Raw genomic sequence first — 14621 nt, forward strand, 5'->3', positions numbered from 1 at the left:
GGCTCAGCAGAAGTTCCAGGCAGAGCGGCGCGCCCGCAGCCAAGCAGCAGGAAAGACAGTTGCCAGGCAGGAGCTGGGGCGGCGGGCAGGCGCGCCTCTCTTCTGACCCCTCCTCCAGCGGCAGGGGGAGGAGGAACCGAGCGCGCCAAGCAGGTGGCCAGGCCTCCGCGCCCGCCCCGGTGTGCTCACACCCCAAAGGAAGGAAGGAGAGAGGAGAACGAGGAGGTCTAGCGAAAGGAGGGGTGCGCGAGGGTGCAACGGAGGGAGCAGATATATTGCAACCTGGAGAAGTGTGTGTGTGTGTGTGAGAGAGAGAGAGAGAGAGAGAGAGAGAGAGAGAGAGAGAGAGAGCTATCCAGTGGGGACAGGGGACAGTCCTCAGAGCCCCAGTTTTCCGGGCTGTTGTTGTTCTTAAGTTTCTAGCATTTGCAGAGTTCGAGATACAGTATGAGGCAAAATGTACAGGTACAATTCTTGTTTTTCTCAGAAACTAGCCTGCTCTCCCCTTTCAGTTGTTATATCCCCCCACCAAGACGTCCCCAAATTCCTGCAGATGCACATGAAAGGGATACTTTCTTTCCACACTGTTTCCTAATCAAATGCCCCCCCCCCCCGTATTTGGCCATACACGGGTCATACATAAAACGTTCGTTCAATGTCACTGGTGGGATGCACCAGATTTAGCCTTATGAACCAGTCCATCTGATGCAAAGAGCACAGGATCTTATGCTACAAGGCCATTTGGTCCTATTGTTTAAAATCTCTCCCTCTGTACATCCACATTTCATGGGAGAACATCCCTTGAGTTCTAGATGGGGTTGCATTCCTTCCCTTGAAGGAGCAGGTTCATAGCTTGGGGTTGCTCCTTGATCCATCATTGCCACTGGAGGTTAGGGTGGCCTGAAGAAGAAGAAGAAGAAGAAGAAGAAGAAGAAGAAGAAGAAGAAGAAGAGGAGGAGTTTGGATTTGGTATCCCACTTTATCACTACCCAAAGGAGTCTCAAAGCGGCTAACATTCTCCTTTCCCTTCCTCCCCCACAACAAACACTCTGTGAGGTGAGTGGGGCTGAGAGACTTCAAGAAGTGTGACTAGCTGAAGGTCACCCAGCAGCTGCATGTGGAGGAGCGGGGAAGCGAACCCGGTTCCCCAGATTATGAGTCTACCGCTCTTAACTACTACACCACACTGGCTCTCTGGGGTGTGTGGGTGGCCTGGAGCAGCTTTGTATCATGTTCCTGCTTTGCCGTTTCCCGGGCAGAGACATCTTAAGCCACAGTGAGCCACACATTACTTACCTCAAGACTGGATTATCGCAATGTGCTGTATGTGACTCAGCCCTTAAAGTTGGTTCGGAAGTTGCAGCTGGTGCAAAATGCAGTGGCTAGCATGCCCTTTGCTAAAGGAATTGCACTGGCTCCTAAGCTAAGTCCTTGTGACCTCATCAGGTTCTGAACAACTTAGGACCAGACTATCTGGACTGGAGGGGAAACAATGCCAATACAGATGTGAACTGGGAAAGATCTCAGCTTAAAAGGCTTGCTGAAGGAGGAAGCTCTTCATCAGGTATCAGCAAGGCAGTGCCTGTCTCATATTCATGGGGAGGGACAGAGGTGGACTTTGATCTTTCAAATTTCAGCAGCATCCTCTATGAGGCAAAATAAATATGCCACCCCATGCCTCTCGCCTTCCATGCTGCTCAATTCCCTACGCCATAGTTGCAGCGCCCTGTGGCACCCCCTAGGCTTGGTACCCAGTCACCCCACCCTAAATCTGCCTGGGGGTGGAATTACAAAGGGTAGGTGTCACAGCACTAATTCCTACATTGTGCAGAATTGATCTCCTGTTAAGGTGGTCTTTGCAGGAGGCCCACACCTGCAGAGGGCAGGGATTGATTGGCTGTATAAGATGTGAGAAGATCTTTTAGGTACCATTGGTCCCAAGCTGTACAGGGCTTTTATACATTCTCCTCCTGTCCTTAGCCCAATAAAGGTTAACCAAAGCAGATTCAGTCCTATAAGCAGGCCTAAACCTGTTATTGTTATTACTGTTGTTTGCCTAGCAGCCTCTGTCAGCATTCCTCACCGGGCAGCTGTGGGGTGTGTGGATTTTCACCTTCAGGGTTTCCAATCCTCCCCGGATTTTTATTTTCTTATTATTTTATGTTCTGCAAGGGTCAGGGTTCTGCTGATCCTGATCATACCTCTGTTTTATGCCTGAATGGTGCTGTAAGAGTATGAAATAGGCAAGAAGGATAGATAATTAGCTAGCTAGCTAGATAAGTAGATAGATGATAGACAGGGTTTCCTTTGGACCTCATTTATCTTTGCACATGTGTGCAAAGAGATGAAGAAAAATGAATGGCTTCAGAGATGGAAAGAAGACAGAAGTCCCTACCAGAGAAGAATGGCAGATGACGTTGTTGGACTATGCCGAAATGGCAAAACTGACCAGGAGGCTCAGGAACCAGGAAGACCAAAACTTTAATAATGGGAAAAAATTATAATTGACCTTGAAGACCACTGTAAGCAGCTGAAAACATTAGCAGGACTGCATTAACACTTGTAATGTAATGAGAAATATGGACACAATGGAGTTATAATTTGGCGGCGGGGGGGGTGGGGTATTTATAAAAAGATGCAGTAGAAAAGGTTTAACAACAGAACCCATGGATGGGAAGGTGGGAAGTCCAGAGATTCGGGGGAATCTTGTAACTTTGGGTGTGTTATGGTATGATTATAAACTTAAATATGTAAAATCAAATATTATTATTATTTAAATGAATGGCATAGATGTTATCTGTATCTTTAAGGAATGTTGCAATTTAAATTTAAAAGGCACAAATATGACAGGCGTTATATAGAAGGTTCAGTAAAGGGCATTTGATATTAGAAGCGGATCAAAACTAACAACCAGCCCTTTTCATTTTGCAATTCTTTCCATTGCAGGAAAAGAGTCTGAAGAGAGTCATATGCGAACAGTTGTTTCTAACCTATGGGGCTTCCCTCAGCAGGCCATGTGCTGCGCCCAGGGCAACAGAAAAGGAGGAAGTGAGTGGGTAGATCTGCATGCTTGGGCAGAGTCTCCAGAGGCCTCTGGGTGCCAGCATGCATGGATGATGTGTCAGCAAACCTTGCTAGCACTTAGAAGCTTCTGAGAGGGTTGCATGGTGCAGAGCAATTTTTTCTGCCACATCTGTGGTTCTCACTGCAGACTCCTTTTGTAGGGGAAGATGAAAGTCCTGAAGGATTCCTGGCAAACTGAACCATGTCAGTTGCAAGCACCTCCCCAACATTCCGGTCAGTCCCACAGAAACCCCATGACCAAATTTGCCACTGTGCTAGGATTTAGCTGTACTAGAAAGAGCTTTCCCTGCACATCAAGATACAGAAGTTTTCCATTTGGACGCCCATCACCTGCATTCTGGCTGAGGTCATCAACTCTGTGTGACTTAGATGGCGACGGGAGAATGTCAAATTGGTTGTCTCCTGTCGTCGGTGCCTTCCTCCATCTTCGCTTTCCCTTCCAACTCTCATTCAGTTTCAATAAGAGGAGTGAAAAATTCACACAAAGAAGAAACGTGCATTTTACAGGCATTTTACAACTCTCATTCAGTTTCAATAAGAGGAGTGAAAAATTCACACAAAGAAGAAACGTGCATTTTACAGGGAACAGAAATGTTTAACCCAATGAATTAATATAATAAATGAATTCAATAGTGGAAAGGAGCAAAGCTACTTGAGCTCATTCTCCTGGCCAAATGGAGGCAGCTGACCAAAAGCATCAGGGCTACTAGCTGTGATGGCTATGTTCTGCCTCCACCGTCAGAGGCAGGAGGGGGTCTCTGAATGCTACTCAGAAGTGGGGAGAGGGCTGTTGCACTCAGGTCCTGCCTCATGGGCACCCTTAGACATCTGGTTGGTCACTGTGAGAACAGAATGCTGGACTAGATGTGCCTTTAGCCTGATTCAACAGAACTCTTCTTCTGTCCACCAACCCACCTTTATTTATTTATTGTTCAGGTTTACATTTATACACCACCTTGCCTCCATGGAGCTTAAGGTGCCATACACAGTCCCCCCCCCCCTTCCCTGTTTTATCCTCATAATAGGCTTGTGAAGTAGGTTAGGCTGAGAGAACATGACCAGTGGAAGGTCACCCACTTCATGGCTGAGTGGGGTTCCTTGGTCTCCCTGATCTTAGCCCAACACTCTAACCACCATATTGTACTTGAACGAGTCTGGCCCTGTGGTTTGATGGAGGTAGAAACTGTCTCCCATGCCTTGTTATGCTGCCGTTTCTATGGGGATATACGCTCGGTATTTATTACCCCAGCTATGCAAAAATCTCCAAATGTGTCCGAACTTCAATGTCTAAAATCCCTGGTAGAGGACAAGGATCCTAAGATCACGTTAAAGGTAGCCAAATTCTGTGCAATTGCCATAAAACGTAAAGAACAAGCTGTGCTATCATAATGATTAAGGCCTTAAATGATAATTTTAGGTTATATGTTAGTGACTAAGTTTTAATTTATATATTTTTTTAACTGTTGTTATATCTGTATTGTCCCTGTTATACCTAATTGCAAATTCAAATATATCCCTATGACTTCCTTGATATTGTATGTAGGCTGGACTGAAATAATAAAAATCATAATAAATAAAATTAATTCATATCGTACTTGCTCTCTGGCTCTTCTGTGCCAATCAAATAAAATCCAGTTGTTGTGGGCTGTTCAGCATTGGAACAGGCAACCTCTGGTGATGGTGGGCTCTCCTTTGATGGAAAAGAGAAGGCTAGACAGCCATCTGTCAGGGATACCGTAATTACATTGTAGACCCTGGACTGAGCAAGGGGTTGGATCAGATGACTTCAAAGCTACTTTCCAACTCTAAAATTTGATGGCGCTGAGAAAGCAATAACAAGATTTGAGGCCTACCACCTTTGATTGCTTTCATAGTTGGGCTGGTTTTAAGAGGAAATTGTTCCATCCATGTGTGGGAGTCGGTTTGATTAGCAGCAACTGACTGCAAATGGCAGGTGCTTAATTAGAAGAACATCTGCTCAGCTGTTGCCACAATTCATATTTAATTAATATTAATATTAGCAGAAAATAGAATTTGAGAATGAAGACACAGAAAGGAAGTTAGGAGAGTGACTAAGTGACAAGCATTGCATTCCTGCTCCCTGCTTTATATAGAAAATCCCAGGCCCAAAACTGTAGACTGTAGAACAAAAGATAACAAGATATAAACTATGTAGATATAACTGTATAAAAACAAGAATCTTATAGCATCATAAAGGCTATAAAATTGATTGCTGCATGAACAATTCACTTCATCAGATGCACCTCTATTCAATAAAATCTGCATAATCCATGTACATATGAGACAAACAGCAGATCCACACCATACATTTAAAGTACAGTGGTACCTTGGTTCTCAAACACCTTGGAACCCAAACACTGCAAACCCGGAAGTAAGTGTTCTGGTTTGTGAACTTTTCTGGAAGCCAAACATGCTCCGTTTTCAGTGTTCCGCTTTCGTTTTGAGTACCACACTTCTATTTTGAGTGTTACACTTCCAATTTGTTATGCTTCCGTTTTGAGTGTTATGCCGAGGTCTGTCTGTTTTTGCTATTTATTTCACATTTTTGTTTTTGTGGCTCTTTTTCTTTTTGTGACTGTGTGGAACCCAGTTCAGCTACAGATAGATAGATAGATAGATAGATAGATAGATAGATAGATTGTGTGGCTGCAGTACATTGTTTATTGCTTTCATTTTATGGATCAATGGTCACATTAGATAGTTAAATTCATGTTAAATTGCTGTTTTAGGGGTTGTTTTTAAAAGTCTGGAATGGATTAATCCATTTTGCTTTACTTTCTATGGAAAAGCACACTTTGGTTTTGGAACGCTTGGGTTTTGGAATGGACTTCTGGAACAGATTAAGTTTGAGAACCAAGTTTGAGAACTGTACACCTACTGTGTACAGTTCTCAAATGGATCCAAACTATAAGAAAGAAGATTCCACCTAAACATTAGGAAGAACTTCCTGACAGTAAGAGCTGTTCGACAGTGGAATTTGCTGCCAAGGAGTGTGGTGGAGTCTCCTTCTTTGGAGGTCTTTAAGCAGAGGCTTGACAACCATATGTCAGGAGTGCTCTGATGGTGTTTCCTGCTTGGCAGGGGGTTGGACCTGATGGCCCTTGTGGTCTATTCCAACTCTATGATTCTATGATTCTATGATTCTATGATTCTACTGCACATATAGAGCACGTGACTTCTCCCAAAGAATCCTGGGACCTGTAGTTTGTTAAGGGTGCTGTGTATTGTAGCTATGGAAAGGGAAGCTACCATTCCCAGGAATCCCCGAGGGAAGCTGTGTGCTTTAAATGTGTGTTAAGTATGCCTTAAATGTATGGTATGGGTCTGTCCAAGGACATGCATGTGTGAATGCATGCCCACAAAGCAGAAACTCAATGGTATGCACAGGCAACAAAAGTAGATCCTCGTAATGTAGCTTCATTACAAAGCTTCATATACACAGAATGCCTGCAGGTAATTTCTACATTGGAAGTATATCATGTGTGAAGTGATCCTGATAATTGATCTTCCTTCACCAGCATCACTTTCCCTCTAGCATTCTAGAGAGTCCAGTATAAAGAAATGTAAGTGTTGCTTCCTAGTCCCACAATGCAGTGCATGCAATGACTTTGTGCTGAAAAGGATGAAGTCATCCGTATACGAGGCCATCTGGAGCCACGATGACTTCAGGAACTCGGCGAAACAGAAGGCTTCATGCAAGTTGGGATTGCCAACGTCATGCTGAGGGGGAATGTCATCACTCCTCGAAACAGATGGGACCCTGATGGGAGAAGAAAGATGTTCTGACAAAGTCTGGTAGAGCAAAGACCTTGGTGGGGATGCAGTCATGCATGCAGTGAAGTTGCTGGCACCAGCAGTAAGGTGACACACAGTCTCTCTTATCTCTGAGAGTGAGATGCGACAGGGTGATGGACCATGACCGCTGCTCTCCCAGAATGGGGTAGATGGGATACAACCCAACTGTAGATGTCACCATCAGATGACTTGGCTACGGGTTATGCATCTTACTTGACTAGATCTCACTCATAAGCCATTAGCTCACCTTCAGCCAATCAGCCTCCGTCTGTTCCATAAACTCTTATGTCATCTCCATCTTTTGGCACTGGGAGCTGTGTTCCATCCCTGCAGCCCTATTTGGGATGCGCCAGCCAGAGAATCAAAAGAGAAGGAAGCAGGAAAAGATAAAAGTTCCACAAATGTCCTTGTGTCAGCACGCTGAGGCTCCAGGAATGAGATCATTCTCACCTATATGCTTCAGAGGATAATGAAATCTGCATGACGGCTCAAGACAAGAGTGGCAGAAATTACTTTTGGGGCCCAATTACAGCATTATCTGAGTTGGTGAATAATTCCATTGTTCATCTATGTTTTATTGATTGATTGTTCTTAGACCTCACCCTTCCTCCTGATGGAGTTCAGGGTGGGTAACAACAATGTTAGAAAGCGCATAAATATTTTATAAAAGATGATGCTGATGCTGATAGTAATCTAATATAGTCTCTAGGTGATTTACAAACAAGATCCAAATACAGAATTAAAAACATAACAAGAACCACCTCAATAGTAACAGTAAAACAACAACAACAACCCAGTACAGAAAGTGATCTCAGCTGGATCACTGCTGCTTACCAGGAGATGAAGGGAAGCAGGTGAGGTCACGGTGAGGTTGGCATGGTGCAAACACACAGACTGAGCCAATCTGGCATTTCTGCTAGTATGTTTTCACTGCGCCAACTTCCTCACCACCTCCTCCTCTGCCTCGCAGTGACACAATCAACTAGTGGTCCGGTGAGAGATCAGCGGCCACTGGCTGTGTATGCCCACCACCCATTTAAAGGACACAGCTTTCTCCAGAGAATCCTGGGAACCACAGTTTCTTAAGGGTGCTGAGAATTGTAGCTCTGTGAGGTGTGAACTACCATGCTGAGGATTCATTAAGGGAAGCCATGTGCTTTAAATGTGTATTAAATGTATGCTGTCACTGCAGCCTTTGGCTCTCTGTTAGCAGTTGCCTAGTGCATCATCAGCCAGTCAAACTACCTGAACTGTTTCCACCCTCTCTGGTTGTTCTAAGAACGGCGACTTTCAGAACTTGTGCCAAACATGCTTTTTTCCTCTTCCCATCCTCCTCCCCCTTTCCTGTTGTACCTTTTAGATTATAAACCTGAGGACAGGGTGTGGCTTGAGTGTGTGTCTCCCCCCACACCATTAATGAACTTTAACCTGCTTTAGGAGCCTTTTTGGCTGAAGAAAGTTGTGCAAATGCTTAAAACCAAGCTATTGATTGGAAGTTTTTTTTTGGGGGGGGGGGAGTGATGTGCATAAGAACTAATTCTGCTCCATCATTATTAAAAGGAATATCATCTACCCTTAGAAGAGGCTCGCCAAATAACATTAAAGCAAACATGAGGTGGTTGGTCATGAAGCGAGCAGAATGATATAATTAAATGTGTGTAGAGGAGAAATATATAAAAGATGAGAAAGGAGGGGAATGTTTCAAAATAATTGGGAATGGGCAGGGGGAAAGGCGAGGGTTAATACTGGCACAAAGAGGAGAGGCAGGCTGGGACTCTACCTGTGCAGCACAGAGAAGCAGAGCAAAGGGTTGGTGTGCAGTGCATGTTCCTGCCTGCCGTCCTGCATAAGCCTGATGCCTTGGGTTATTTGATGCTGGCAGCTTACCCCAGAGAGAGGCTGGAGTTTAGCTAAGTCATGGTGGCTCCCACTGCATAATAATTATCCATCTGAGATGGGTTATGGAGCAGTGACAACTATAAGAGCACTTTTGTTTGTTTGTTTTAAATTAGCAGACCTCAAAAATATATGTGACAATGAAATGCCAAAGGAACTTGAACTTTTCTCCTGCAGGTATCTAGAAAAGAACCTTGCAGCAGATGCAAGCAAATGTTAAGCACCAAGCGTCATAACCAGATATATATTTCAAACTTTATAAGGAGGCAAATTGTCATCACAATTGGACACATGTTTATTCAGAAGTGAGCCCTGCTTTGTTTACCAGGGCTCACTCCCTTACATGCGGTCGATGGGACTAACTTTTTGAGTAGATCTGCATAATATTCCTCTAATGCAATATTGACGATCTTTTTCAAAAAGTGATGGATGCCAAGCAACCGTGTGAATTGCATTAATGCTGTAATTTAATTTGGAACAGCGAGCCGCAGATGTAAAAAAAAAAAGGTAAGAAAGAAATCTTGACATTGGGCAAGATGTGTCAATTTAAAATGAAAAAAAAAATGTAGTCTTTGTATGTACCGGCATGTTCCTAGATCTTTAACTTAATAGAGATACGATGCTTTCAAGCATATCTCTGAAATCATGAAGCTTTCATTTTCTTAAAGACAAAACCTGTGAATCTCCAAGTCTGGTTTCTACATGAACCATTCTATTACTCAAAATAAAAAAATCCTTCCAGTAGCACCTTAAAGACCAACTAAGTTAGTTCTTGGTATGAGCTTTCGTGTGCATGCACACTTCTTCAGATACACTGAAACAGAAGTTGCCAGATCCTTCTATATAGTGAGAAGGTGGGGAGGGGTATTACTCAGAAGGGTGGTGGGAATGGGAGATTGGCAGATAGCTGAGATGAGCCTGTTGACGACTCTTAACGACTGTAATAGGTCTTACAGGAAAAGGCAAGGGGTGAGAAGGTGAGAAATGGCTTAGTCATGTATAATGAGATAAGAATCCAATGTCTCTGTTCAGACCAACACGGCAGACCAACACGGCTACCTATCTGTAACTGAACCATTCTATTACTATGTGAGTGCTGATGTCATGTAGAAGGTAAAGTGTTGGGATTAGACTGGGGAAACCCAGGTTCAAACACCTGCTTGGCCACAAAGCTGACCAGGTAGCCTTGGGCTTGTCCCTGTCTCTCAGCTTTGCCTACCTCACAGGGCTATTGTGAGAATAAAAGGAAGACCCATTTATGCCACCCTGAGCTCACTGGAAAAAGAACTGGATAAAAATATCATCATCATCACCACTGTACACTTCATCTTACCTCCTGCAGCACAAAAACCTAATTACAGCATTCGCGTGTTTACAGATGATGCTTTTGCATCACCTACAAACATCCTACTATAAAAGGATCCATTGTTAAATAAATGTAATGTACCACTTGTCATTACCATAGTTTCACTGAATGTGTGGCATATGAGATTATAAAATAAAGAATTAATTGTTTCCAGGGCTCTTTGCCATATTTCTTTAGCTCAACCGAACTACCTTCTGCTCTCCTGAAGCCACAACAGTGGAAGGCATTCCCTGCTCTCCCCAACCCCCAATTTTGCCATTTCTGTTCTAGGAAATGGTGGCAAAACAGACCTGCCCAAGGTGCCATTGCTTCTGCTCTCTTGCCCACAGTCTTGATGAGCAGCTAGAATCTCAGGGTTCCTTGGGATTCCTTGACCTTTGGAAATATGGAAATAGAGGGCATAAATGAAACTTCCTACCATGGGATGAGGGGGTGCTTTTTCATGGGCTAAACATCCCGAATAGAGTCATCCTAATTTCATTTCCTCTATTGTTGTGGGCGTTGGGCTCCTATTGTTGAACCGCATGGTACCGTCATTCTAACCTTTAACCGTCTACCTGTGAGTCATCCTCTTTCACTGCAAATGCATTCTCACACAGCTTTTGAGAGACAGAGAGGTAAAGCTTTGAATTGCTTTGTTTAACATGCCTCGTTTATGTAATGTAAGTGTGCAGTGTATCCATATATACCAAATAGCACTGTAAGCATATTATAGTGTGTACTAAGAATGCAAATGCATAGAAAACAAATTACCCTAATGATAACCCCAGGTATGCATAGATACTGAACCATGGGAAATCCAGCAATTGGGGATATCTAATCTTTACAAAGCGGCATATATTTTGCTTACACCAACTGTAACAGGCAGGTTCTCTGGGCGTGTGCAGGCATGGCAGGGCATCCTCACTATTGTCTCGATGCATTCCCTTTGCACCGGCTGATGGAGGGGCCAAGACATTTCTCAACAGTGCTGAACAATGTGCACAGATTCTTGCAAAACTGCCCAAAGGGCAAAGCGGTTCTTCTTTGCTGAACTCAGCAGTAAAACCAAAGCTTGTGCATTTGTTTGGGAGTGCAGGTGACTTCATTGAACGCCACAGAGGCCTCTTCTGCAGAAAGAAAGAAAGAAAGAAAGAAAGAAAGAAAGAAAGAAAGAAAGAAAGAAAGAAAGAAAGAGAAAGATGAGAAAAAGTATGCTCTCAGTGATTGGCTCCTAATCCTTTTCAGAACTACAGATGTTGTTGTTGTTGTTGTTGTTGATAGTATGTTCCCTACTACCTAGGTAACCATTGGGAAAGACAGAATGAAAGACAGAGAATGCCCCCATCCCATCCCTGCTTAGACATTTTTGTGACATGCTATTGCCTTAGGACAAACTTTGGATATCCAAGACTAAAATATATATGTAGCCTGACAGGTAAAGTACATGTTAAAAGATCAACACTTTCCTTCAAAATTCACAGGAGTGGTGAGATGGAAAGCTGACTGGGTATTTGAAGGAAAACATGACTACTTATCACGGACTTGCCCTTCTCAGCGTACACTATACCAAGCTTTGCCAACCTGGTGCCTTCCAGATGTTTTGGATTACAACTCCCATTAGCCCCAGCCATTGTCTCCTCCTCCCTGCCCTCTTCCCTCTTCCTCTTTTTCTTCTTTCCATTGTAGTAGCCCAAGGTGGCTCGCATCAAAAATAAAAACCATTCAACCTAAAGAATAATAACAGAACAAAACGAAAACAAAACAGGCACAGCTGCTAAAAAGTATCAGTTGATGCAAAACAAGTAGATAAAATAAAATCAGGCACCAGCAAGGCCATGTTGGCATCTGTCTGCCTCAGGAGATAACGAAAGAGTGTGTATTTGGGAGTGAGGTCAAGCTATTGGAAGGTTACAGAACCTACTGTGGCTGTAGAGGCCAAAGGCATGTCAGAATAGACCTTGTGAACTGCTAAACATGGCCCTGGATGTTTCTTTGACTGAAGGCTGCAGTATAACTAGGGAAAAACCCCAAACCCCGGGAATAAAAGGGTCTTCAAGTGACAATGAAAAACCATCAAGGTGGGATCCAGTTGGTTCCCCAGTTGGTAATCCTGGGACAGGGCATTTCACAAGTGAAGATTCTGGCATGTTTCCACCCACCAGCCCATGTGATTGCTTGGACAGGGTTCTGTTAGAGGAAACGGTCCTTTTAGTAACTTGACGCAAAGCCCTTAGGGCTTTCCAGTACAGCCATGTCATCCTCACAATACTCTAAACAGATTACTGAGCTACCTTCAGGGATCGGAAGAGCAAAAGGATTGACTCACTGGTGGCTGCTTCAGCATGCCATATAGTCCCAGTTTATCCCGCTTCTTCCTTCTAAGTGTATCTGTCAATAAAGTGCACAAGAACAGGGGAGGAGAGCATGATGAAGGACTGTGTTTTACCCAGGTATTAAAGGTTCACATTAAAAAAGAGGACATGGTTGTTGAAAATGTATTGCCTTAGCTTCTGGCCTTCTGCTGGATTAACAAATTAGCGTTTGTCAATCCTACTTTAGTGGATGACGAATGTGCCATAATTTAGGTCTGCTTTCCTTTCTAAACAACATTCCCCCTCAGTCTCCCTCTTTCACATTAGCTTATGAAGAAGATACATAACAACCAGTGCAATGCAGATAAGCTTTATGCGATGCAGATATAGCATGTATATGGAAGTGTATGTCTACAGTGTCTTTGGGTGTGGCAAGGGTGGGCTCTACTGTTAGGCAGAGGGAGGTGGCTGCCTCAGGTGTACAGAACCGTTTGGGCCATAAGGCCCTTCTTGCAGCTCCTAAACTAGCCTCCTTCCCTCAGGTGCAGTGAAGGAGGACAGCCTGTTGCTGGTGTTAAAATACGATTGATCTACCAGTCTTGCCAGCTTCTGTACATGGAATTGGAGGGGTAGGGGTATATCACCATCTTGACCTCTGCCTCAGGCAACAAAATGTTTTGAGCCAGTGCAGGGTCAAAGAGCCAGTGGCTTCTTCCTGGGAAAGGTATCAAAAGATCTGGCTGCAGATCTTTTGAATGTGAAGGGCCACATCTGAGATGCAGGCAATGGCAGTACATGGAAGTAGGGAAAATAAATAAACACCGGCTTAGGCACTTTAAGAAGAGATGCTGTTTGTTAGGGATTGTAGGGAAAGACCTGCCAAGGAAACTGAAAAATATTTTCATGTATGCAACAATGGCGGCAAGAGTCTTAATAGCACAAGGATGGAAGAATGAGGAAATCCTGACTAAAGAACTATGGCAAGAAAAACTGATGGATTATGCAGAATTGGCAAAACTGACACACAAACTATGGGACTTTAAAGATGAATGGGAACCCTTTACAAAGTACTTAAAGAAGCAACAAAATGAACTGGACTCCTTGGCAGGTTTTGAATAAAACTCACAAACTTTTTATTGATAACAGCTAGTTACAGTGGTACCTCGCAAGACGAATGCCTCGCAAGACAAAAAAACTCGCAAGACGAAAGGGTTTTTGGTTTTTTGAGTTGCTTCGCAAGACGATTTTCCCTATGGGCTTGCTTCGCAAGACGGAAACGTCTTGCAAGTTTGTTTCCTTTTTCTTAACACCGTTAATACAGTTGCGACTTGACTTCAAGGAGCAACTCATAGAACGCGGTGTGGTAGCCTTTTTTGAGATTTTTGGTGATTTTTGAAGCTTTTCCAAAACTTTCCCGACACCGTGCTTCGCAAGACGAAAAAAATTGCAAGACGACAAAACTCACAGAACGAATTAATTTCGTCTTGCGAGGCACCACGGTAGATAAATTAAGGATCTATACAATTTTGTGACATACAGAGAATAACATTTGTTGATAAACCAGAGAGAGGAGCTGAGGGAAGTCCAGGGGGGAGGGGGGGTTACTTTATGGGGAGGGGGGAAAGGGGGAAAATTAAGGATGATATGCTTTTTGATAAAATGTCTTGTTGAAATTTCTAATTAAAAATATTTTTTAAAAAAGAGTACTCCCCCCAAAAAAGAAAAGTTGCTTGCTTTATTTATTTATTTATTTATTTACTTATTTATTAAATTTCTTTATATTGAAAAGAAGGTCAAAGTGATATACAAAACAGAAACAAATACAATAGTAAAGGTAAAGGGACCCCTGACCATTAGGTCCAGTTGTGGCCGACTCTGGGGTTGCGGCATACAGCTTCTGGGTCATGTGGCCAGCATGACTAAGCTGCTTCTGGCGAAGCAGAGCAGTGCATGGAAATGCCATTTACCATCCCGCCGGAGCGGTACCTATTTATTTACTTGCACTTTGACGTGTTTTCAAACTGCTAGGTTGGCAGGAGCAGGGACCGAGCAACGGGAGCTCACCCTGCCGCGGGGATTTGAACTGCCGACCTTCTGATCGGCAAGTCCTAGGCTCTGTGGTTTAACACACAGCGCCACTCGCGTCCCTTAAAATAAAAAAAACA

This window comes from Podarcis liolepis, assembly GCF_965112155.1.
Source record: "Podarcis liolepis genome assembly, chromosome: 2".
Classification (NCBI taxonomy): Eukaryota; Metazoa; Chordata; class Lepidosauria; order Squamata; family Lacertidae; genus Podarcis; species Podarcis liolepis.